At 43.1% G+C, this 26,847-nt stretch overlaps 1 protein-coding gene across 3 annotated transcripts in view; it reads right to left on the reverse strand.

Moving 5' to 3' along the window:
• The window catches only part of LOC139373558 (RNA polymerase II subunit A C-terminal domain phosphatase-like), a 121,995-nt gene that overhangs the window by 24,646 nt on the left and 70,502 nt on the right, over window positions 1-26,847 (reverse strand). The window lies entirely within an intron of this gene.

The raw sequence follows: 26,847 nt of genomic DNA on the forward strand, positions 1-26,847 counted from the left end.
ATTCTCAGATGTAAGACTTTGCTTGTAGAGATAATAAAGGTACAGTCAGAGTGGTAACCACCCAGCTTTCTACCACCAGCCTATAACACCACTCTGCCAAGAACATGATGACCCCCACCACCACCACCTTCCTACTCCACCATCCCCTCGCCCCCTTTATGTACTTTGTCAGACAACTATTTGCCCTGTTCGGCCCTGTGTGATGCATCATTCCTAAACGGGCTCTCTGACACGCTCTACATCATGGTATCAGACAGTCCTCCCCTACAGTAACCATGGAGCCACCAGTCATTCTTATGGCAAGCTCCCACTGACTGTAGGGGAAGGAGAATCGCATATCGTCCTTCCTTGATACGTGGCCCAATCATGTGTACTGGAGGTGGTTCGGCGAATCACACGTGTAATGAGTAACCTGGATCTGACACCTGAATGCTGTACGGGCTAACACAGTCCTGTGGCACACATGAGATCCGGGTTTGAACCGGCAGGATCACATTAACCCGATGAGTCCCACCATCGTGCGCGGCATGATTTAGAACTTTAAATGAGGCTGAGCTAGAGCGGTGTTTGTGAGACAGGTGCGGATCCCGAAGGGGTCGGGCCAGGTCATAAAAAAAACAAACATCTGTAGACCTAGAATGGTTTGAGCTACAAAGCTGCCTATGACAAGTTGAGACAATCACGAACTCGTATGTGCAACATCTTTTGCTCGATGACGCTCACAAGCTACACAAGAGTTGTTAGAAGGTAAGGGGTTCTTCTACATAGAAGATCATTGGAAATTCCAGGACATAGTGTCTATAATACTGTGATAAGCTCAAAGTTGCTGTCACAAACTCCACACAGTTGTCACTGACTAGTTGGATATTCATTTCCCATTGAGAAAACTATTTCTGTACTTACAGCATTCATATAAATATATTTTTTTAAATCAGGTTTTGCAACTGTTTTGTCAGATTGTAGCCATGGTTGTCCTGAAAATAAAATGGTAAACATTTCATTGTGAGGCTAAATATAAAAGGCTGAACATGCAGATAAATGAAAGTCAGATAAATCTAAAGCTTATTTGCTGGGTTCTTGGGACTGATAGGGTTAAGAGGATAACAGGAAAAATGCTTCCTGCACCACTGGCTTAGAACAGAGAGAGAAGAGAACTGGAAACTAGGTCAGATTACTTGCAGTTTTTTCTTTGTGCATTTTCATCTCTTCCGTTTTAGTATTTGTGAAAAGCCTGAGTAAGCATTCCCATTTCTCACAGTCAGACTGCCTCCGCTCTCTCTCCTCCCTCACACACAACTCTGTTCATCCCACAGCAACAACTAAGGTGGAGAGAAGCAGAGCCTGGCTAGAAGTGTGAATAACTCTGGACACGCTGCCTAGCGCTATACTACATATTCCTGATGGACTGCCCTGGTCTGCTGCAGTCCCCTGGTCTGCTCTGCTGAAAGAAGCCTGTCACGTCTCTGCTGTCTGCTCAAGACGGCAGCACCAGCACAGTGCAAGGCTCAGTAGGCACAGGTTGTGTTCCAAATGATACCCTATTTCCTATAGGGCGCGGGTCAAAAGAAGTGCACTACATAGGGAATAGAGTTCTATTTGGAACGCAATCTCAGCATCTCTACAGAGGCAGTGGGGCAGGAAGGAAGGCAGTCAAACATGTGTCACACTCTTAATCTTCCCTTCTCCCTCCACGGGTGGGTAGGGCTGGACGATACGGACAAAATATCACATCACTATATTTTTCACGGTATGACGGTATTTTATGTTTTTGAATAATAAAAGTTAGAAATATGCTTTTTGAGTAGTTCATGGCCATAGGGGTGCCAACACAAATTAGAAGTATTTTCAAATGGGGCTTTCTCTATTTATACTGTTCAATCCAACTCCAAACAAAAAGATTTTATACATTTTCATCAATGTCTGCATTCCCTGGACTTGTATCATTTCCACACAGTGCCAAGCAGCATAATACAGGCCCAAATAAATCCAGGCCTAGTTAATTGAACTGTTGGGTGATTATTCTAATTCTATAGTTGCCCACTGGCAGCACCTTGAATACATTGTTTGACATGACAACAAATTAATAAGCCAGTGAGGAATTATTGACAGGGTAGGTACCAAAGTTTGTCAGTGTTTCCAGGTGACCCCAATTAGACGTCAGTATTTAGTATTTAGCAAGCTAGCTAGCCAACTAACTACCGATTAGCATTCGCGGCTAAAACTAATTATTTTAGTAACACCATGCTAAGAAAAGACAAAACTGACAAACAGTAGTTTTCATACAGTAAGATACCTAAATGAATAGTGTAAACTATAGAATGCTTGTGGAAAGCAGCATGTCACCAACATTGTTGCATCATGTGACCATGCAGAGTGAACGGCAAGTGAGTGCTCCTGACCTCTCCTTGTGTGACAGCGGGCAGGGTTTGGTCTAGTTAGCGGCATGCAGCAGCAGACGGGAGAGAGACGACTCAAGAAGCAAAGGGAATAAAACTATAAAAACAGATTATACCAGCAGCTATCCCACCAATTATAGAACACCGCATAGAAACCCCTGAGGGAATCCACTTTTCACTTTGGATGGAATAAAAAATATTTGGAAGAGAAAAAAAATATGTAAATGAAAGGAACATTCCAGTTTGAAATTCTATATTTCATGCCAACATGGGAATTAGGCGTTTAGTCAATCCCCTGTACAAAGGGCAGAATGCCAGACAAACACATCTCTCTAGCTACGGAGGGAGGGAGGCAATAGAGGGTAAGGGAGGATGGGGGAGAGGCAAAAGAAAGAGGGAGGGAAGGACGGAGATATTCATTTTAAAATATACAAAAATATGTTTTAGTCATTTAGCAGACGCTCTTATACAGAGCAACTTACAGGAGCCAATAGGGTTATTAAGTGCCTTGCTCGGTTACAGGCCCAACACTCTTAACCTCTAGGCTACCTGCCGCACAACCACAGAAAGAAAGAGAAAAAGAGTTTGAGAAAACAGCCAAAGCATGCTGCTGCGATACTTTTGCCTCGTCTTTCCATTCCCGTCAAAGAAACACATTTGACAATAGGCAGCGTTGGCTGATGACAGCCTGTCTCTGTGTTTTAGTTCTGCACTGAGCAGAGTGAAGAAGCCCAAAGCAGCAGCAAGATTGAAATAATCCACCGTCTCTGTAGTCTTCTTTTACACAAAAGAAAAAAAAAGAAAAAATGCTCAACATGTTTATCATTATAAAAACTCTGATTGACGCTGTATTAATAATTTTGCTTGGTTGATTATCATTCACTGTATATACATTCTGATAATATGTTGATTATAATTCAGTCTACTCCGTACAAGTCAAAAGTTTGGACACACCTACTCATTCCAGGGATTTTCTTTATAAAAAAAATAAAAAAAACTATATTCTACATAGTAGAATAATAGAAGACATAAAAACTATGAAATTACACACAGTGGGGCAAAAAAGTATTTAGTCAGCCACCAATTGTGCAAGTTCTCCCACTTAAAAAGATGAGGCCTGTAATTTTCATCATAGGTACACTTCAACTATGACAGACAAAATGAGAAAAAAAATCCAGATAATCACATTGAATTTATTTGCAAATTATGGTGGAAAATAAGGATTTGGTCAAATACAAACAAGTAACATTTCTGGCTCTCACAGACCTGTAACTTCTTCTCGTTACCTGTATTAACGAGTCAACTGGAAGTGTACATGTGGATGTATTTCAAGGCCTACCTTCAAACTCATTGCCTCCTTGCTGGACATCTTGGGGAAATCAAAAGAAAATCAGCCAAGACCTCAGAAAATAAATTTTAAATCTCCACAAGTCTGGTTCATCCTTAGGAGCAATTTCCTAACGCCTGATGGTACCACGTTCATCTGTACAAACAATAGTATACAAGTATATACACCATGGGACCACGCAGCCGACATACCGCTCAGGAAGGAGACGCGTTCCGTCTCCTAGAGATGAACGTACTTTGGTGCGAAAAGTGCAAATCAATCCCAGAACAGCAGCAAAGGACCTTGTGAAGATGCTGGAGGAAACAGTTACAAAAGTATCTATATCCACAGTAAAACAAGTCATATATCGATATAACCTGATAGGCCGCTCCGCAAGGAAGAAGCCACTGCTCCAAAACCGCCATAAAAAATGCCAGACTACGGTTTGCAACTGCACATGGGGACAAAGATCATACTTTTTGGAGAAATGTCCTCTGGTCTGATGAAACATAAATAGAACTGTTTGGCCATAATGGCCATTATTATGTTTTGGAGGAAAAAGGGGGATGCTTGCAAGCCAAAGAACACCATCCCAACCGTGAAGCACGGGGGTGGCAGCATCATGTTGTGGGGGTGCTTTGCTGCAGGAGGGACTGGTGCACTTCACAAAATAGATGGCATCATGAGGATGGAAAACTCTGTGGATATATTGACGCACCATCTCAAGACATCAGTCAGGAAGTTAAAGCTTGGTCGCAAATGGGTCTTCCAAATGGACAATGACCCCAACCATACTTCCAAAGTTGTGGCAAAATGGCTTAAGGACAACAAAGTCAAGGTATTGGAGTGGTCATCACAAAACCCTGACCTCAATCCTATATAAAATTTGTGGGAAGAACACAAAAAGCATGTGCAATGAAAGGAGGCCTACAAACCTGACTCAGTTACACCAACTCTGTCAGGAGGAATGGGCCAACATTCACCCATATTATTGTGGGTAGCTTGTGGAAGGCTACCCGAAATGTTTGACCCAAGTTAAACAATTGAAGGCAATGCTACCAAATACTAACTGAGTGTATGTAAACTTCTGACCCACTGGGAATGTGATGAAATAAATAAAAGCTGAAATAAATCCTTCACTCTACTATTATTCTGACATTTCACATTCTGAAAATAAAGTGGTGATCCTAACTGACCTAAAACAGGGAATTTTTACTAGGATTAAATGTGAGGAATTGTGAAAGACTGAGTTTAAACGTATTTGGCTAAGGTGTATGTAAACTTCCGACTTCAACTGTAAGTACTCTTAATATGCTCTGGCTCAGATTAAACTGTGACCATCCTGACGGACGCAGGTAGCGCGACCATCCTGACGGATGCAGGTAGCGCGACCATCCTGACGGACGCAGGTAGCGCGACCATCCTGACGGACGCAGGTAGCGCGACCATCCTGACGGACGCAGGTAGCGCGACCATCCTGACGGACGCAGGTAGCGCGACCATCCTGACGGACGCAGGTAGCGCGACCATCCTGACGGACGCAGGTAGCGCGACCATCCTGACGGACGCAGGTAGCGCGACCATCCTGACGGACGCAGGTAGCGCGACCATCCTGACGGACGCAGGTAGCTCGACCATCCTGACGGACGCAGGTAGCTCGACCATCCTGACTGACGCAGGTAGCGCGACCATCCTGCCTGACACAGATACATGGAAGAGGAATACAGTAGCGAAGTAGGGCATGCAGCACCTATAACCTATATACTGCATTACATTACATAACCCCCTCTACTCCTGAGGGCAGAGATGGTTGGGAAGGAAAGGAAGGCAGAGACGATACAGAAAAGCTATCTGTTGACGAGAAAGGCTAAACTATTCTTAGTACATACATTTAAAATATATACAAATGTTGCATGATTCCTGCAAAACCCAAACATTCTTACTAAGCGTCCTGTCCTGATACTGTAGAGAAAAATTAACCACACATCTAATGTTTCATTCCCTCTGGTTCAACAGTAACTCACAATACTAAAACTCCAAACCTGGATACCTATTTATCAAGAGAATAGCTTTGACAACAGTACGATGAGTACATTGTGTTTTAAGTCAGAGATCGGTGTCCCGGTTTGACTTATCTTACATCTATATTACAACTTAGCTTGGTTTTGCATAATGCTAGTCAATTAATGCAGGATGAATTAAAGACTAAAATATGCGGTGGAAGGCAGAAAGTAGCTCATTGTGTTCTGATGTGTCTACATTACATCAACATGCTGAGAAGTCATTGGTGCTTTTAAAATAGACATGAATTAACCAGCACAGCTGGTTATATCCTTCCTGTTTGGCCCTGTCCGGGGGTGTCCTCGGATGGGGCCACAGTGTCTCCTCACCCCTCCCGTCTCAGCCTCCAGTATTTATGCTGCAGTAGTTTATATGTGTCGTGGGGCTAGGTCAGTTTGTTATATCTGGAGTACTTCTCCTGTCCTATTCGGTGTCCTGTGTGAATTTAAGTGTGCTCTCTCCAATTCTCTCTTTCTCTCTTTCTTGTAGGACCTGAGCCCTAGGACCATGCCTCAGGACTACCTGACATGATGACTCCTTGCTGACCCCAGTCCACCTGGCCGTGCTGCTGCTCCAGTTTCAACTCTTCTGCCTTATTATTATTGGACCATGCTGGTCATTTATGAACATTTGAACATCTTGGCCATGTTCTGTTATAATCTCCACCTGGCACAGCCAGAAGAGGACTGGCCACCCCACATAGCCTGGTTCCTCTCTAGGTTTCTTCCTAGGTTTTGGCCTTTCTAGGGAGTTTTTCCTAGCCACCGTGCTTCTACACCTGCATTGCTTGCTGTTTGGGGTTTTAGGCTGGGTTTCTGTACAACACTTTGAGATATCAGCTGATGTACGAAGGGCTATATAAATAAATTTGATTTGTTACTGCAGATGTTCTGGTGTGTAGCTCAACACAATCACACAAGTGACTCATATGTGGCTGGCGTAATACAATCACACAAGTCACTCATATGTGGCTGGCGTAACACAATCACACAAGTCACTCATATGTGGCTGGCGCAACACAATCACACAAGTCACTCATATGTGGCTGGCGTAACACAATCACACAAGTTACTAATATGTGGCTGGCGTAACACAATCACACAAGTCACTCATATGTGGCTGGCGTAACACAATCACACAAGTCACTCATATGTGGCTGGCGCAACACAATCACACAAGTGACTCATATGTGGCTGGCGCAACACAATCACACAAGTGACTCATATGTGGCTGGCGCAACACAATCACACAAGTCACAATTTGAAACAGATAAGTATAGAAGAGCATTGTTCAGAGACCCTCTCTTATGTGTTAAGTGAGAAGATGGGGTGGGTTTAATATTAACCACACACACGGTTGCTTTAAATGAGCTTACAGACGTGTGTATGAGGAGATGGCATGTCTCTCTCATCTACCCTGGAGGAGACGACAACTCACTGTGGAGCAGAGGAAAGGTTATCATCACTAACCAACATGAGAGCCAAAAATACAGACTTAAAATGCTTATGTTCTAGTCAATTGGGAACGGCTTGAGCAATAGCCAGCTTTACATGGGTAAACTAATTAATGGTTTTAAAAGGCTACAGTATATATCTCATTAAAGGAGGTTGATCCTTGCTCTTTATTGGCAAAGGTCTTCATCCACAGTAGGAGGCGGAGTCTGCTAAAGAAACGGGAAGTGACAGGTGGCCAGATTGGACTGACAGCTGGGACATAGACCCTGACAAGGCCCCCTCAAGGAGACGAGAGGACAGCCCACCTTCTGTCAGAACAGTCCACACACGCACACACAATCTGGTGAGCAGAGAGAGTAATTGTAGAGTTTGGGAGACTACAGGGCTACAGCTGTAATCTCATTCCTTTAGAGGCCTGGCTGGGTGCCTTAAACACAACTGATGAAGAGAGAAGGAACTGACAAAATACATTTCAGATTTCAAACATCTAGGACATTCACCCACCTCGTCTGAATCAACCAATTTTCCAGGACTCCAGGTTGAAGGCTTCAGAAGTAACCTTTTCTATTCTTTATTCTATCCTTGGAGAAACCAAGCTGACGTTGACTAATGAATGTAGAAGAACAAAGAACAACCTCAGAGGCTAGTTTGCTACCAATCCTAGGTTAGTTTATGATGCTGGATAGCCATCCAAAACCTAAATTGCCATCCAATTGGCGACAGATCGTATGCGAATATAAAATAATCTGCATAAAGAAAACGCACATTTTCCCACCAGTCGCGTTTTCACCAAACTGACTTGTTGTGGATAGAAATCAGTGCATGACGACAGAGCACACAAAATGTACTTTTTGGCTTAAGTTTTCACGTATTGAATAAAAATCAAACGTTCTATGGGTTTCCATCACATTTTCAACTCTACCGATAATTTTGTCAACAAAAACAATTGTGTTAAATAGCAAATAAGCTGTAGACCACAATATCTACCTAGAGAGTCTTCATCTGTATTTTCGTAGCTGACTACATACCACCATTGACCGATGCTGGCACTAAAACTGCACTCAATGATCTGTACACCGCCATAAACAAATAGGAAAATGCTCATCCAGAGGCAGGGATCTGAGTGTCTGGGGAGTTTAATGCAGGGAATTTTAAATCTGTTTTACCTCATTTCTATCAGCATGTTAAATGTGCAACCAGAGGGGGAAAAAATGCATACAAAGCTCTCCCTCGACCCTCCATTTGGCAAATCTGACCATAATTCTATCCCCCTGAATCCTGCTTACAAGCTAAAATAAAAGCACAATGCACCAGTGACTTGGTCAATAAAAAAAAGTGGTCAGATGAAGCAGATGCTAAACTACAGGACTGTTTTGCTAGCACAGATTGGAACATGTTCTGGGATTCTTCCGATGGCATTGAGGAGTAGACCACATTAGTCACCGGCTTCAACAATAAGTGCATTGATGACGTCATGCCCACAGTGACTGTACATATATACCCCAAACAGAAGCCATGGATTACAGGGAACATTCGCACTGAGCTAAAGGGTAGAGCTGCCACTTTCAAGAAGCAGGACTCTAACCCGGACACTTATAAGAAATCCCGCTATGCCCACCGACAAACCATCAAACAGGCAAAGCATCAATACAGGACTAGGATCGAAACGTACTACACCGGCTCCGATGTTCGACGGATGTGGCCGGGCTTGCAAACTATTACTGACTACAAAGGGAAGCACAGCCGAGAGCTGCCCAGTGACACGAGCCTACCAGACGAGATAAATAACTTCTATGCTTGCTACGAGGCAAGTAACACAAACATGCATGAGAGCACCAGCTGTTCCGGACGACTGTGTGATCACGCTCTCCATAGCCAATGTGAGTAAGACCTTTAACTTCTTGCTCCTACTTGAGACGCAGATGTCTCAAGTAGACACCTGGAAATGCAAATGCGCTACGCTAAATGCTAAATGTACTCGTTAAAACTCAAACCTTAATCAAAATTCACATGCAGGGTATTGAATTAAAGCTACACTCGTTGTGAACCTAGCCAACAAGTCAGATTTTTAAAATGCTTTTCGGCGAAAGCATGAGAAGCTATTATCTGATAGCATGCAACACCTCAAAACACCTTTAAATCGGTCCATATATACCCAAAATAGCTTTCTATGGAAGCTGTGTCATTCAGAAAAAAACATCGTTTTTAAACGCTGCGTCATTTTTTAAAATTAAAAAAGTCGACGATAAACTTTCACAAAACACTTCGAAATACTTTTGTAATCCAACTTTAGGTATTAGTAAACGTTTATAATCTATCAAAATGATTACAGGGCGATGTATATTCAATAGCTCCTCGTCTGCAAATCAATGGCTGCCAATGTGCACATTCAAAACATCCTGGTGGAGACCGGAAGAAACGGAATCCAGTTAGTTGGATTTACCAAGAAAAAACTCCATTGAAAATGACGACAATGGCGACATCGTGTGGAATCTGTAGGAATTGCATGCAGGTCGATAATAAATTTTGTGCCCTTTTAACAACCCATGAAAGTGACGCATGGAAATAATTTTTAGCTTTCAGAGAGCAGTTTTTCTTGCGCTTTTCAATGAAACACACGATCTGTTATAGTCACAGCCGTGATTTAACCAGTTTTAGAAACTTCAGAGTGTTTTCTATCTACACATACTAATCATATGCATATACTATATTCCTGGCATGAGTAGCAGGACGCTGAAAAGTTGCGCGATTTTTAACAGAATGTTCGAAAAAGGAGGGGGTAGACTTAACAGGTTTTAAACAAGTCAATATTCACAAGGCCACAGGGCCAGACAGATTACCAGGACGTGTAGCCCGAGCATGCGCTGACCAACTGGCAAGTGTTTCCACTGACATTTTCAAACTCTCCGTGTCCGAGTCTGTAATACTAACATGTTTCAAGCAGACCACCATAGTCCCTGTGCCCAAGAACACTAAGGTAACCTGCCTAAATGACTACCGACCCGTGGCACTCACGTCTGTAGCCATGAAATGCTTTGAAAGGCTGGGCATGACTCACATCAACACCATTATCCCAGAAACTCTAGACCCACTCCAATTTGCATACCGTCGCAACAGATCCACTGACTTTGCAATCTCTATTACACTCCACACTGCCCTTTCCCTACTGGACAAAAGGAACACCTATGTGAGAATGCTATTCTGACTACAGCTCAGCGTTCAACACCATAGTACCCTCAAAGCTTATCAGTACGCTAAGGACCCTGGGACTAAACACCTCCCTCTGCAACTGGAATCTGGACTTGCTGACGGGCCGACCCCAGATGGTGAGGGTAGGTAACAACACATCCGCCATGCTGATACTCAACACGGGAGCCCCTCAGGGGTGCGTGCTCAGTCCCCTTCTGTACTCCCTGTTCACCCATGACTGCATGGCCAAGCACGACTCCAACAACATCATTAAGTTTGCAGATGACACAACAGTGGTAGGCCTGATCACCAACAATGATGACCGTGTGGTGCAAGAACAACCTCTCCATCAACGTGATCATGACAAAGGAGATGATTGTGGACTACAGGAAAAGGAGGACTGAGCACACCCCCATTCTCATCGACGGGGCTGTAGCATGGCAGGATGAGAGATTCAAGTTTCTTGGCGTCCACATTACCAAACTAACATGGTCCAAGCACCTCAAGACAGTCGCGAAGAGGGCACGACAAAACCTATTCCCCCTCAGAAGACTGAAAAGATTTGGCTTGGGTCCTCAGATCCTCAAAAGCTTTTACAGCTGCACCAGAGAGCATCCTGATGGGTTGCATCACTGCTGGGTATGGCAACTGCTCGGCAACCGACCGGAAGGCACTACAGAGGGTAGTACGTACGGCCCAGTACATCACCTGGGCAAAGCTCCCTGCCATCCAGGATCTCTATACCAGGCAGTGTCAGAGTAAGGCCCTAAAAACTGTCAAAGACTCCAGCCACCCTAGTCATAGACTGTTCTCTCTGCTACCGAACGGCAAGTGGTACAGGAGTGCCAAGACTAGGTCCAAGAGGGTTCTAAACAGCTTCTACCCCCAAGCCATAAGACCCCTGAACATCCAATCAAATGGCTACCTAGATTATTTGCATTGCCCCCACCCCTTCTATGCTTCTGCTACTCTCTGTTATTATCTATAGCCACTTTAATAAATCTACCTACATGTACATATTACCTCGACACCGGTGCCCCCGCACATTGACTCTGTACAGGTACCCCCTGTATATTGCCCCGCTATTGTTATTTACTGCTGCTCTCTATTTGTTATTCTTATCGCTTACTTTTTTTTAAATAGGTATTTTCTTAAAACTGCATTGTTGGTTAACCTTTTTGGGATAGGGGGCAGCATTTTTACTTTTGGGTGAATAGCGTCCCCAGAGTGAACTGCCTCCTACTCTGTCCCAGATGTTAATATATGCATATTATTAGTATTGGATAGAAAACACTCTGAAATGTTAAAAATTGTTTGAATGATCATTACGGCAGGCGAAAACCTGAGAAAAATCCAACCAGGAAGTGGGATATCTGAGATTTGTAGTTTTTCAAAGCTTGGCATACCGAATACACAGTGTCTATGGAGTCAGGTTGCACTTCCTACGGCTTCCACTAGATGTCAACCGTCTTTAGAAACTGGTATGAGGATTCTACTATAAAGGAGGGGCTCATGAGACCTGTTTGAGTCAGTGGTCTGGCAGTGTGTCTCAGGCTCGTGATGTGCGCTCCGGACAGAGTTAGCTCTTGTTCCAGTGCTTTTCTTCAGACATAGGAATTCTCTGGTTGGAAGCTTATTGATGTTTTATGTTAAAAACATCCTAAAGATTGATTCCATACATCACTTGACTTGTATCTACGACCTGAAACTGAACATTCCGAGTTTTTGTCTGGACGAAGTGCTCGCGCCTCATGAAGATGGATTACTGGGCTGAACATGCTAAACATCAAGTGGCTATTTGGACATAAATGATGGTTTTTATGGAACTTTATGGAATAAATCAGTCATTTATTGTCAAACTGGGATTCCTGGGAGTGCCTTCTGATGAAGATCATCAAAGGTAAGTGAATATTTATAGTGTTATTTCTAACTTCTGTTGACTCCAAAATGGCAGATATTTCTCTGGCTGGATTGGGCTTTGAGCGCCGTTCTCAGATTATGTTTTTCCGTAAAGTTTTTTTGAAATCTGACACAGCGGTTGCTGTGAAGTCTATCTTTAATTTTGTGAATAACAGTTGTGTCTTTTATCAATGTTTATTATGAGTATTTCTGCTAAATCACTGGATGTTTTGGAAACAAAACATTACTGCACGTAACGCGCCAATGTAAACAGATTTTTGGATATAAATATTCACATTATCGAACAAAACATACATGTATTGTGTAACATGGTGTCCCATGAGTGTCATCTGATGAAGATCATCAAATGTTAGAGATGAATTTTATCTATATTTCTTCTTTTTGTGACTCCTATCTTTGGCTGGAAAATGGCTGTGTTTTTTTGACTACAGCTCGCTGATACAGTCCGGGTAGGCTGTGTGGGTAGGCTGTGCGGCTAGTCTACATGAGATTATTATGGATAAGAGCGAGAATATTGTTCTTTGTCAAACAGAAGTCATGCATCGATCATCATGTCACCAGAATCAGACCCTCAATATTTATTGGAAAAGAGCATCAAGATCACCGTGCACTTTCACCGCCCTATGAAGTTCATCATACAGTGCATTCAGACAGTATTCATAGCCCTTGAGTTATTCCACATTTTGCTATCTTACGGCCTGAATTTGAAGTGGATAAAATAAAAAAATGTCTCACCCTTCTACGCACAATACCCCATAATGAAGAAATGAAAACATATATTTTTTGAAATTTTTGCAAATGTATTAAAAATGAAATGCAAAAATTTATTTATATAAGTATTGATACCCGAGTGAATACTTTGTAGAAAAATATTTGGCAGCGGTTAAAGCTGTAAGTCTCGACGAGCTTTCCACACCTGGATTGTGCAACATTGGCCCATTATTATTTTCCGAATTCTTCAAGCTCTTCAAGCTTTCTACCAGTGTCTGGTAGAAAGCAGACGGAACCAGGATATCCTCTAGGATTTTGCCTGTGTTTAGCTCCATTACGTTTATTTTTTTTTATCCTGAAAAACTCCCCAGTCCTAACGATTACAAACATACCCATACGTCTCACAAATAATCCTGATAAGTATCAGTCTGGTGTTTTCTGTAATGACCTTCATGATCACTGTTAAAACCTTTACGACTAGGGGGCAGTATTTCAATTTTTGGATAAAAAACGTTCCCGTTTTAAACAAGATATTTTGTCACGAAAAGATGCTCGACTATGCATATAAGCTTTGGAAAGAAGACACTCTGACGTTTCCAAAACTGCAAAGATATTGTCTGTGAGTGCAACAGAACTGATGTTACAGGCGAAACCCAGATAAAAATCCAATCAGGAAGTGCCGCATTTTTTGAAACCGCCTCATGCCAATGACTCCTTATATGGCTGTGAATGAGCTACGAATGAGCTTACGTTTTCTACGTATTCCCCAAGGTGTCTACAGCACTGTGACGTCTTTTTACGCATTTATGTTGAAGAATAGCCGTAAGGGACCACATTTAGCAAGTGGTCACATGTCTCCCGCAGGAAATCTTGCGTAAAGATTTTGAGGTAGCCATTTTTCCAATCGCTTCTTATGAGAAACCAATTGTCTCAATGGATATATTATCGAATAGATATGTTAAAAACACCTTGAGGATTGATTCTAAACAATGTTTGCCATGTTTCTGTCGATATTATGGAGCTAATTTGGAAAAAAGTTTGGCGTTGTAGTGACGGCATTTTCCGGTCGATTTCTCAGCCAAACGTGAAGAACAAACGGGAGCTATTTCGCCTACAAAAATAATATTTTTGGAAAAAAGGAACATCTAACTGGGAGTCTCCTGAGTGAAAACATCCGAAGTTCTTCAAAGGTAAATTATTTAATTTGATTGCTTTTCTTATTTTCGTGAAAATGTTGCCTGCTGCCAGCAGAGCCTAGCATAGCATTATGCCATGATAAACTTACACAAATGCTTGTCTAGCGTTGGCTGTAAAGCATATTTTGAAAATCTGAGATGACAGTGTGATTAACAAAAGGCTAAGCTGTGTCTCAATATATTTCATTTGTGATTTTCATGAATAGGAACATTTTCTAGGGGTATTTATGTCCGCTGCATTATGCTAATTCGTTTAAGGCTATGATTACGCTCCCGGATCCGGGTTTGAGAGTCACAAGAACAGCCTGTGTTTGTAATGCCTGTGTTCATAACGGTCCTGATTTGTCATAGACGCTTGCTGATTTGTCATAGACGCAAGCCTTCCTTCATGAACCGGCCTCTGTAAAATGGTATAGAATTCAGCTTTATCCCCTCTGTCGAAGACGATTGGACCTTATTTTTTTATATTTTCAGTGGTAATGTCAACAAACACGCACCCGAAAGAAAATTAGAATTAAAAACAGGTTCAGCCCCTGGTTCGACCGTGATCTTGCAGCGTTATTCCACCTCAAGAATTGCATTTGGCTAAAGGCTCGGCATACGCATACTCAGGCTGACTGGCTATTGTTCAGGCAAATGAGAAATAAGTGCAATCAGGCTATGCGGAAGGCCAAAGTTAGTTACTTTAAGGAGCAGTTCTCTCTCTGTCGGTCTAACCCCAATAAGTTCTGGAAAACAGTTAAAGACCTGGAGAATAAACCCTCCTCCTCACAACTGCCCATAACCCTTAATGTTGATGTGGTTGTTATTGACAAGAAGCACATGGCTGAGCTCTTTAATCACCACTTCATTAAGTCAGGATCCCTATTTGACTCAGCCGTGCCTCTTTGCCCATCCAACATTTCCTCATCTCCCACCCCTTCTAATGTGACTATCCCTGATGATTCTTCCTCTTTTTCCCCTACCCCGCTACAAAAGGTTCTCCCTGAAGGCAGTCACTGAGTCAGAAGTGCTAAAGGAGCTCCTTAAACTTGACCCCAAAAACTTCTGGGTCAGATGGTTTAGACGATTTCTTCTTTAAGGTTGCTGCCCTTATCGTCGCCAAGCCTGTCTCTCCTTTCTGGGGAGGTTCCCATGGCTTGGAAGGCAGCCACGGTTCGTCCTTTATTTAAAGGGGGAGATCAAGCTGATCCTAACTGTTATAGGCCTATTTCTATTTTGCCCTGTTTATCAAAAGTGTTGGAAGAACTTGTCAATAATCAACTGACTGGCTTTCTTGATGTCTATAGTATTCTCTCGGGTATGCAATCTGGTTTCCGCTCAGTTTATGGATGTGTCACTGCAACCTTAAAGGTCCTCAATGATGTCACCATTGCCCTTGACTCTAAGCAATGTTGTGCAGCTATTTTTATTGACTTGGCCAAAGCTTTTGATACGGTAGACCGTACCATTCTTGTCGGCAGGCTAAGGAGTATTGGAGTCTCTGAGGGGTCTTTGACCTGGTTTGCTAAAGAGTGCAGTGTATAAAGACAGAAAATCTTCTGCCTGTCACCAAGGGAGTACCCCAGGGCTCGATCCTAGGCCCCATGCTCTTCTCAATTTACATCAACAACATAGCTTAGGCAGTAGGAAGCTCGCTCATCCATTTATATGCAGATGATCGTCTTACACTCTGCTGGCCCTCCCTGGATTTTCTGTTAAATGCTCTACAACAAAGCTTTCTTAGTGTTCAACAAGCTTTCTCCACCCTTAACTTGGTTCCGAACACCTCCAAAACAAAGGTCATGTGGTTTGGTATGAAGAATGCACCTCCTCCCAAAGGTGTTATTACAACCTCTGAGGGTTTAGAGCTTAAGGTGTTATTACAACCTCCAAGTGTCACCTCATACAAGTACTTGGGAGTAGGACTAGACGGTGCACTGTCCTTCTCTCAGCACATGTTAAAGCTGCAGGCTAAAGTTAAATCTAGACGTTGTTTCCTCTATTGTAATCGCTCCTCTTTCACCCCAGCTGCCAAACTAACCCTGATTCAGATGTCTCCGTAATCTAGCATGGGTAGGATGGTCATCATTTATAGATCCGACAGGTAAGGGTGCCCTCGAGCGACTAGATGTTCTTTACCATGCGGCCATCAGATTTGCCACCAATGCTCCTTATAGGACACATCACTACACTCTACACTCCCCTGTAAACTGGTCATCTCTGTATACCAGTTGCAAGACCCACTGGTTGATGCTTATTTATAAAACCGTCTTAGGCTCCACTCCCACCTATCTGAGATATCTACTGCAGCCCTCAACCTCCACATACAACACCCGTTCTGCCAGTCACATTCTGTTAAAAGGTCATCAAAGCACACACATCCCTGGGTCCCTACTCTCTTCAGTTCACTGCAGCTCGCGACTGGAACAAGCTGCAACAAACACTCAAACTGGACAGTTTATATCTCCATCTCTTCATTCAAAGACTCAATCATGGACACTTAATGGCAGTCGTGGCTGCTGTGTGTGATGTATTGTTGTCTCTACCTTCTTGCCCTTTGTGCGGTTGTCTGTGCCCAATAATGTTTGTACCATGTTTTGTGCTGCTACTATGTTGTGTTGCTACCATGCTGTGTTGTCATGCTATGTTGTTGTCTTAGGTCTCTCTTTATGTAGTGTTGTCTCTTGTTGTGGTGTGTGTTTTGTCCAATATTTATATATTATATTGTATTTATTTATTTTAATCCCATGCCCCCTTCCCCGCAGGAGATTTTTTGCCTTTTGGTAGGCCATCATTGTAAATAAGAATTTGTCCTTAACCTGTTTTTTATTTATTTCACCTTTATTTAACCAGGTAGGCTAGTTGAGAACAAGTTCTCATTTGCAACTGCGACCTGGACAAGATAAAGTGTAGCAATTCGACACATACAACAACACAGTTACACATGGAATGAACAAAACATACAGTCAATAATACAGTAAAAAAAAAAAAAAAAAAAAAGTCTGTATACAATGAGTGCAAATGAGGTAAGTTAAGGAAATAAATAGGCCATGGTGGCGAAGTAATTACAATATAACAATTAAACACTGGAATGGTAGATCGGCAGAAGATGAATGTGCAGATAGAGATACTGGGGTGCAAAGGAGCAAAATAAATAAATAAATATCAGTATGGGGATGAGGTAGGTAGATAGATGGGCTGTTTACAGATAGGCTAAGTACAGGTGCAGTGATCTGTAAAATGCTCTGACAGCTGGTGCTTAAAGCTAGTGAGAGAGATGTGAGTCTCCAGCTTCAGATATTGTGTATGGGGCATGGGGCAGTATTTTGATGTTTGAATGAAAAACGTACCCAAATTAAACCGCCTCTTTCTCAGAATCTAGAATATGCATATAATTGTCAGATTGGGATAGAAAACACTCTAAAGTTTCCAAAACTGTCAAAATATTGTATGTGAGTATAACAGAACTGATATTGCAGGCGAAAACCTGAGGAAAATCCAACCCGGAAGTGCTGTTTTTCCTGAAAGCTCTCTGTTCCATTGCCTGCCTTCGCTCCATTTAAAGGGATATCAACCAGATTCATTTTCCTATGGCTTCCCCATGGTGTGAACAGTCTTTAGACATAGTTTCAGGCTTTTATTTTGAAAAATGAGCGAGAAAGATCACATCGTGTCAGTGGATGGCTGGGTGCCAGCAGTGTTTTGCATGCGCAACAACTTGGAGCAGACATTTCTCTCGCTCTCCTATTGAAGAAGCTACAATCCCGGATGAAATATTATCGATTATATATTGTAAAAACAAGCTGAGGATTGATTATAAAAAACGTTTGACATGTTTCTACGAACTTTACGGATACTATTTGGAATTTTCGTCTGCGATGTCGTGACCGCTCGAGCCTGTGGATTTCTGAACATAACGCGCCACCAAATGAAGGTATTTTGGATATAAAAATAATCTTTATGGAACAAAGGGAACATTTATTGTGTAACTGGGAGTCTTGTGAGTGCAAACACCTGAAGATCAAAGGTAAGTGAATTCATTTTATTGCTTTTCTGACTTTCGTGACCAATCTACTTGGCTGCTAGCTGTTTGTAATATTTTGTCAACTGAGAGAGATGTCCTTACATAAACGCTTGGTATGCTTTCACCGAAAAGATTTATTGAAATCTAAGCTGTGTTTTGCTATATTGCACTTGTGATTTTACGAAAATGCAGCCACCACTGTGCTTGAGAATATACTGAGTGTAGCCCAGTAATATGTTGTATTGGATTTTCCCCAAACATAACACTTTCTATTCAGGACTAAAAGTGAATTGCTTTGGAAGGGCGCCTGTACGTTCTTTATGAGGCATTGGAAAACCTACCTGTTCTTTGTGGTTGAATCTGTGTTTGAAATTCACTGCTCGACCTTAGAGATAATTGTATGTGTGGGGCACAGAGATGAGGTAGTCATTGTTGGGTTCTGAGAATTTGACATTTTCTTATTCATGTCACAGAGGGAGGGAGAGGAATGTATAACGTTTACATTCTGTCCAGATATGTTATTGTTAGCCATCAGGGATCCTATGGGAGGAGAAAAGACACAGTCTGGTACCAGTCACCATGACAGCCGTGAGTTGGGGAGGAGTGAGCACTTTGGGGTAGAGGTCAGGTCAGATGAAGTGAGGAAGAATAGATATCACCAAGGTTCTGTCTAGCAACAGCATTCGGTGTTCCGATGTATAGGAGGAGGCTCAGCACAGGAGAAAGGGTTGTGTGAATATGTCTTTGTCCTTTTGGGATGAATAAACTTGGTTTAATATTTCATAGTGTCCGTCGAGCTTACTATGATATTTAGATCCTAACATCATTCAGAAATCATGTTAAACACTATTACTGCATGCAGAGTGAGTCCATGCAACTTATTCAGCAAATCTGTACTCCTGAATTTATTTAGGCTTACCATGCCAGAGGGGTTGAACATGTAAGAATTTTAGCTTTTCATTTTGTATTAATAGTAAACATTTCAGAAAACACTATTTCACTTTGACATTATGGGGTATTGTGTGTGGGCCAGTGACACAACAACTCAATTTAATCAATGTTAAATTCAGGCTGGAACACAACAAAATGTGGAAAACGTCAAGGGGTGTGAATACTTTAAAAGGCACTAATTTATTTAAATCTGTCGACTAATACACTTTATGGTTTCCCGAGTCGTAGTGGGAGGACCACACACTCAATCGCGCGACTCCAAGTTTACTTCGATATAATGGTGATTATGTCAATATTTGTGCATAAAGGCATTTCCACCACCATTTCTCGCATAATTCATTTTAGACACAAAAAGATCCGACCATATCGAACAAACAAATAATATGTCGGCATTTATTAAATTGTACTGAAACTGCTTGTTTCCATCACAGCTTATGACTTTACCCACATAGAAACTGGGATAGAAATGTGGTTAGTGACATTGTTCTATAACTGAAACCCACTCCCTTCCCATCACACCCCTAAGCTACCCAGTTCAGGGTCTCCTGTGCCCAATTTTAAATGTTCCCTTATTTGGCTCCTTTACTCCCCACAACAACCCCCCTTGGAGAGCTGGATATTGGCCTGGTTAGTAGAACACAATAACAGTTCCCCTCATGTACCTTATTTAACAACAACCTCCGAATGAACCTCCCTCCAAAGGCCCGAGCTAACAAAGCATCCGGAAAGACTTTCACATGTGAGCGCTTTAAAACATTCTTAAAGCCAGAGCAAATCCTTCCTCTCCATCTCCCCTCTCTGTTTTATAGAGCCAGGAAGGACTGACTTCAACACATTTACGTCACATTCACAAGCGTGAAATGACAATGTCAATATTCATAAATGCAAAACAATACTGGTCATGCTATAGAAAGCCACAGAAAGAGAGAAAAGGAGATGGCGAGAGAGAGCGAGCGAGAGAGAGCAGTTAAGCAAGCGTTGCAATTGAAGGCCGTGCTAAATTAGTGTGTAAACTCAGTTTGGTGATTGAATAATCAGGAAGCAGAAATGGGACATCAGTATTAGAAACAGCCGGGGAGTATATACTATACTATATACAGCCATTAAATGAACCGTGTCCACACGCCACCTACATACCATCCCAGTGTTAAACATACCATAGATATCAGACATGAATAATGGTGAAGATAACGAGTGAATGTATTGTCAAAACAGAGAGAGGAGAAGTAAGTCAATATATTATCAGACAGAGGAGGACTTTCATTATCAGTAGCTTCCAAGTCCTGTCTGTCTGTCTGTCTGTCCGTCAAACCCCGGGGCCAAAGACAAAGTTCTTAATGATCCCAGGGAGAGGAGGAGAGGGGAAAGCTTCAGTAAGATGATATCCTCATTATTTATACTGTAAGCCTCTGCTATGCTCGGACTGCAGCCCCAGATGTGAAGAGAGACGAGCAGATAGGTACCAATAACGCCCAGTAATGCCCAAACCATGGATCTCCACGTTAAAGTAGAGATGATAATATTCCAGAGGGGCGAGAGAGATATAAAAGCCTCATCTCCGCAGACAGATCTGGTCTATGAATCCTGGTCCACCATCAATGAGACTGACTCACAGCTACTAGGTGCTGCTCGGATGAGATATACGCTTCACAAAAACAAATGCAACATGTGAAGTGCTGGTTCCATGTTTCATGAGCTGAAATAAATGATCCTAGACATTTTCCATACGCACAAAAAGCTGATTTCTCTGCATACATTTGTTTACATCCCTGTTGGTGAGCTTTTCCTTTGCCAAGACAATCAATCCACCTGACAGGTGTGGCATATAAAGAAGCTGATTAAACAGGATGATTATTACACAGGTGCACCTTGTGCTGGGGAAAATAAAAGCCCACTAAATTTTGAGGGAGCGCGCAATAGACATGCCGACTGCAGGAATGTCCACCTGAGCTGTTGCCAGATAACTTAATCTTCACTTCTCTAACATAAGCCGCCTCCGTCATTTTAGAGAATTTGGCAGTACGTCCAACCAGCCTCACAACCGCAGACCATGTGTATGGTGTCGTGTGGACGAGCGGTTTGCTTATGTCAATGGTGTGAACACAGTACCCCGTGGTGGCATAAGCTACTGACAATAAAACACAATGTCATTTTATTGATGGCAATTTGAATGAACAGAGATACCGTGACGAGATCCTGAGGCCCATTGTCGTACCATTCCATCCGCCGCCGTCACCTCATGTTTCAGCATGATAATGTACGGCCCCATGTCACAAGGGTCTGTACACAATTCCTGAAAGCTGAAAATCCATAGATTAGGGCCTAATACATTTACTTCAATTGACTGATTTCCTTATATGAACTGTAACTCAGTAAAATCTTTGACATTGTGGCATGTTGCGTTTATATTTTTGTTTAGTGTATTAATTCAGGCTTGGAAAGGTGAAGGGGCAAGTCAGTGCATGTGTGCTTTAGAGACAGCGAGCGTGAAAGAGGGGGAGAGATGAGAGCAAACAAGAGAAAGAACGAGTGGGTGAGCGATCAAGCGCCTTAGTACTGTCCGATGGGCTTTACCATCGATTCTTATTTCACCTGTTATCAGAGAGTAAAACATGTGGATCTACAGCTGCTTCGATGTCACCGACCAGTCAGCGGAGACCGATCGACAGATCTCAGTCCACATGACCACACCTCTGCTCCAGGGAAGCTCTCTGCTCCTCTTTTCTCAGTCCACATCATCACACCTCTGCTCCAGGGAAGCTCTCTGCTCCTCTTTTCTCAGTCCACATGACCACACCTCTGCTCCAGGGAAGCTCTCTGCTCCTCTTTTCTCAGTCCACATCATCACACCTCTGCTCCAGGGAAGCTCTCTGCTCCTCTTTTCTCAGTCCACATGACCACACCTCTGCTCCAGGGAAGCTCTCTGCTCCTCTTTTCTCAGTCCTCATGACCACACCTCTGCTCCAGGGAAGCTCTCTGCTCCTCTTTTCTCAGTCCATTTCAGAGCAGCGTTAGATAAAGCAGCAGCCCTGTTCAGAACAGAAAGGTGGGTTCCATATGTATTCCTGATTGAGTCAGACATGGCTGGGACACTGCATGGTGCTCATCTTCTCAAGGCTCCAAACACACCACCTGGAGAGGTGCTAATGCGATTAAACAATTATCAAGCCTCTGTAGAGCCTTCTGGAGCCCAAGACACTCCTCGGCAGAGACAGCGTTTCTTAGGTTTAAATCCTGGGTAGAGCTGTCGCCCCCATGCTCCCTGCTGTTCCTTATCTCGAAGTCTCTCCAGTACACTGTATAAAGACTGGTTTAGGTTGTGATAAGTGCCAATGAATTGGGAGGCACCGCGGTGTGAAATCTGGGATGAGGAGCAGAACATAATAGGAATTGCCGGCAGTGATGAAACGAGAATAAAACACATTGGAGACACTCAATCTGACAATAACAATTATGAGGCTTGATGATATCACTCTGGTGAACACAGTCATGCAACACCCACGCACGCAGTCACGGACACACGCACGCAGTCACGGACACATGCAGTCACACGGCTGGTGATGCGCTGCTTTGATGGGCTGAGACAGTATTTAATTAAGAGTCAAGCAGCTGAATACATCTAGGAAATAGATGTTATTCACAAAGTGCATCAAATAATAGAAGTTAGAAAATGAAAGGGGAAAGACTCTATGACCTCATTCTACAGTAAATCAAAGCCCACTCCTCCAGTAAGTGACTGAGTGGGACTGTGGCTGTTCAGACAGACACATCATCATCATCATCATCATCAGGCTACATCTACAGATGCTTATTTCCTAACGCATCTATGGAAGAGGCTATCAGGTAAACAAGTAGGTCTACTCCACCCAGATGTAGGTCTACTCCACCCAGATGTAGGTCTACTCCACCCAGATGTAGGTCTACTCCACCCAGATGTAGGTCTACTCCACCCAGATGTATCTCCCACTGTGATACCAGAGTGAGAAACTGAACATTTCCCTCTGCCCTCCACATCACCCCATTCTAATTATATAGTAACAGGCTCATTCTAGTTGACAATATCATCATACACTCACTATAGCTGACAACGCCACATTTTACTCCACTTTGGCAATACTCTACAGAGACCCACAGAGAGAAAGACCCACACACAGAGAGAGTCACACACAGAGAGAGAGACACAGAGAGAGAGAGAGACACAGAGAGAGAGAGACACAGAGAGAGACACAGAGAGAGAGACAGAGACACACACAGAGACATACACAAACACACAGAGACAGAGAGACACACAAACACACACACACACACACACAGAGACACACAAACACACAGAGACAGAGGGACACACACACACACAGAGACAGAGGGACACACACACACACACACACAGAGAGACACACACAGAGAGACACACACACACAGAGACAGACACACACACACACACACACAGAGACAGAGAGACACACACAGAGACAGAGAGACACACACAGAGACAGAGAGACACACACAGAGACAGAGAGACAGAGAACACAGAGAGAGAGACACACACACACAGAGATAGAGACAGAGACACACACACAGAAACAGAGAGACACACACAGAGACAGAGAGACACACACACACAGAGACAGAGACACACACACACACAGAGACAGAGAGACACACACACACAGAGACAGAGACACACACACACACAGAGACAGAGACACACACACACACAGAGAGACACACACACACACAGAGAGACACACACACACACAGAGACACACACACAGAGACACACACACACAGAGACAGAGAGACACACACACACAAAGAGACAGAGAGAGACACACACACAAAGAGACAGAGAGACACACACAGAGAGACAGAGACACACACAGAGAGACAGAGACACACACACACACACACACACACACACACACACACACACACACACACACACAGAGACAGAGAGACACACAGAGACAGAGAGACACACAGAGACAGAGAGACACACAGAGACAGAGAGACACACAGAGACAGAGAGACAGACACACAGAGACAGAGAGAGGACAGCAAACAGGCTGTAACATTTAGGAAATGAATAAAGGTCAGCCTAACTGTTGTCAGAGCCATGTGCCAAAAGTCTATGTATGACATATAATAAGAGGAAGGAGAGTGGGACAAACGAAGAGGGAAGATGCAAGAGCGAGCTGTTATTTTCTTCCACGTTGAGCTCAAGTTCAGTCATGACTTATTACATATATTACTGCATATTCATGACTGCTGAAGCACCAGGGAACCGCTGAGATCCCTGTCCGGCATGCGGAGTCTCCAGGTGATCATAACACAGACCAGAAAGAGCACCAGCGGCAGGCCGTAAGCTCTTTGATGTCGACTGACAGTTCATACAGACAATCACATCTTTCTCATCTCATCCCCGCTACCCTGAGGTAGACAGCCAGCCAGCCAGCCACTAAGCCCCACACAGAGACATGTGATAAGTATCAATGACTGGGTTGTCTAGCAGCTCTATACTCTAACAACTTCCCACGTGTCTGTAACAGCGTTGAGCACCAAGACAAATTCCTATCAACCGCCACTGATTGGGAAATGGCAAGTACTGTAATTGTCACGTGCAGGTTATTTGTCTGGGTTACTGTCCGTGTTTGTGGCCACAGCAGGGTCATCACTGTTTAGAATCACAGCTGAACCTCAGAGTCCGTGCTTATAGACTTTATATATATATATATATATATATATATAGTGATTCTAAACGTTAATAACAGAGTTGCCAAACTCAACAGCATGATAAAAGGCCTCCGCTTTCCTCCATTTGTCCTGAGGGGAATGGGAGGCGGTGGAGCCAAGACTAAACTTCATGGAATGAAAACACTTAATTACAGTAGAAAATGTCAACATGACGGGGGAAAAAAATGGCTCACGTTACTCGCTCCAGCTTAGACGGTGGCTTAAGTGACATTTTCAACCACTTGAAAATAAATAAAGAGAGCGTGCCAGGAACACAGGTCAGAACTCTGCCCGGGGAAGTAGTTGTTGGAGAGTCAGAACACGAACGGAGATGGAGTTGGAGAAGAATTCAGCCAACAACTTCCCAGTGACGTTAAATATGTATGGTGGTGCTGGCTCAAAGGCTCTCCGTTTCCTCAAGTGCTTCAAGGAAGGAAAAAAACAACGTTGTGACCATGTCACATACTGTATATCACATCTTTTTTTACTCAGGCAGTTCAGTTGCAGTGTGAGGGAAACATCCTTCATTGTCTAGCGGAGAGTGCTGATTCCGTGCGTCACATCCATTATAACACCCTATTACAGCCACTCAGCTACCATCAACTTCATGGCCAGAGATTTGTTCCTTCCTGTATCTGTTACATCGACACAGCTAGGGACCGTGATGGCATTAGCAGCCAATCACAAGTCTATTATTATCCTCAAAAAAATGCCTGGACTTAGTGAAGAAAGCTCTTAGCCGCCGCGGAAATCAAGCATTAGACCACACCACTTCAGATGACAAGAGGAGTATAACATGGCCTGGAGTGATGGCTGATTGCAATCATGAAGAGTGGAGGGAGTTGAGGAGGTCACTCCCCTGTCTCTTGCCTCCTTCCTCCCACCATGCTGCCTCTCCCCTCTTCACAAGACGGACCATCTCCAGCAGAGTTGAAAGTGCCGTACTTTCATTGACAACAAAACAATTCTTTTCGTTTTTATTTTATTTGTAATACTCCAAGCCATTCACAATCATCCACATGGTTTCTGAATAACCGGTTAGGCAAACAGAGTGCTCAGAAGGCTTCTATCCCACAGGGGTTCTGAAAATGGTTGTTCTACGTCTGTGGTGAAGAACAACCAACCGGAGGGGAGGAAGGCAAGGCGCATTCTTTATTTTGTCAGTTCTGCTGGCATTCCACACATGCCTGTGTGCATTCAATTGACTGAAGAGCTGCACAGACAAGAAATGACTGGGAAAACACACTTACCTCCATTCAAGATGAATTGAAAACTCTATTTTTCACTCTATCAATGTGTTTTTGATGTCAGACTTGGGTTAAAACACGTTCCTCTGAATTCCTCCAGGGGGCTTTGAAGTAAACATCAGCTGTCAATTCATTATATTGAAAATATAGAGCTGGGGTGAGGGGCATTGCCATAGATAAAAAATAAATAAAATCACTTTCATTAAAATAACTTCTCAGGGGAACCAGGATGCCGGAGGGGCTGGAAATCTCAGAACAGAGATGCCGGTTCTATGGCTCTCTAGTTCTACTGTAGCTTAGCAACAGTTTCCTGTCCGTTTGGAGGCTAAAATGGAAAAGTGGTAAAGATGAGGAATGTAGAGATGGAGAAGTGGGATGGAGGCATGCTCAACTCTTAGTCCCATCCGGTCATTCCGTAGCTGGTAAAGTGGCACAGAACTCTTACCACTTTTCGTATTTATTTAACAGTACCACAACGTTATGAGACCATCACTGAGGGATATTTAATGTTGTATGAATGTCTTATTCTATATACTCATATATAAATGCAAGGCTTCTTCAAATACCCTTTAAGCTAATTGTTTCACCAGGACGTTGTATTCAGAGGTATTGTATCCCGATGTTACCTTAAATGCCCTGGAAACAGACACATTCAA

Source organism: Oncorhynchus clarkii, chromosome 18 (genome assembly GCF_045791955.1).
Source record: "Oncorhynchus clarkii lewisi isolate Uvic-CL-2024 chromosome 18, UVic_Ocla_1.0, whole genome shotgun sequence".
In the NCBI taxonomy this organism is placed as follows: Eukaryota; Metazoa; Chordata; class Actinopteri; order Salmoniformes; family Salmonidae; genus Oncorhynchus; species Oncorhynchus clarkii.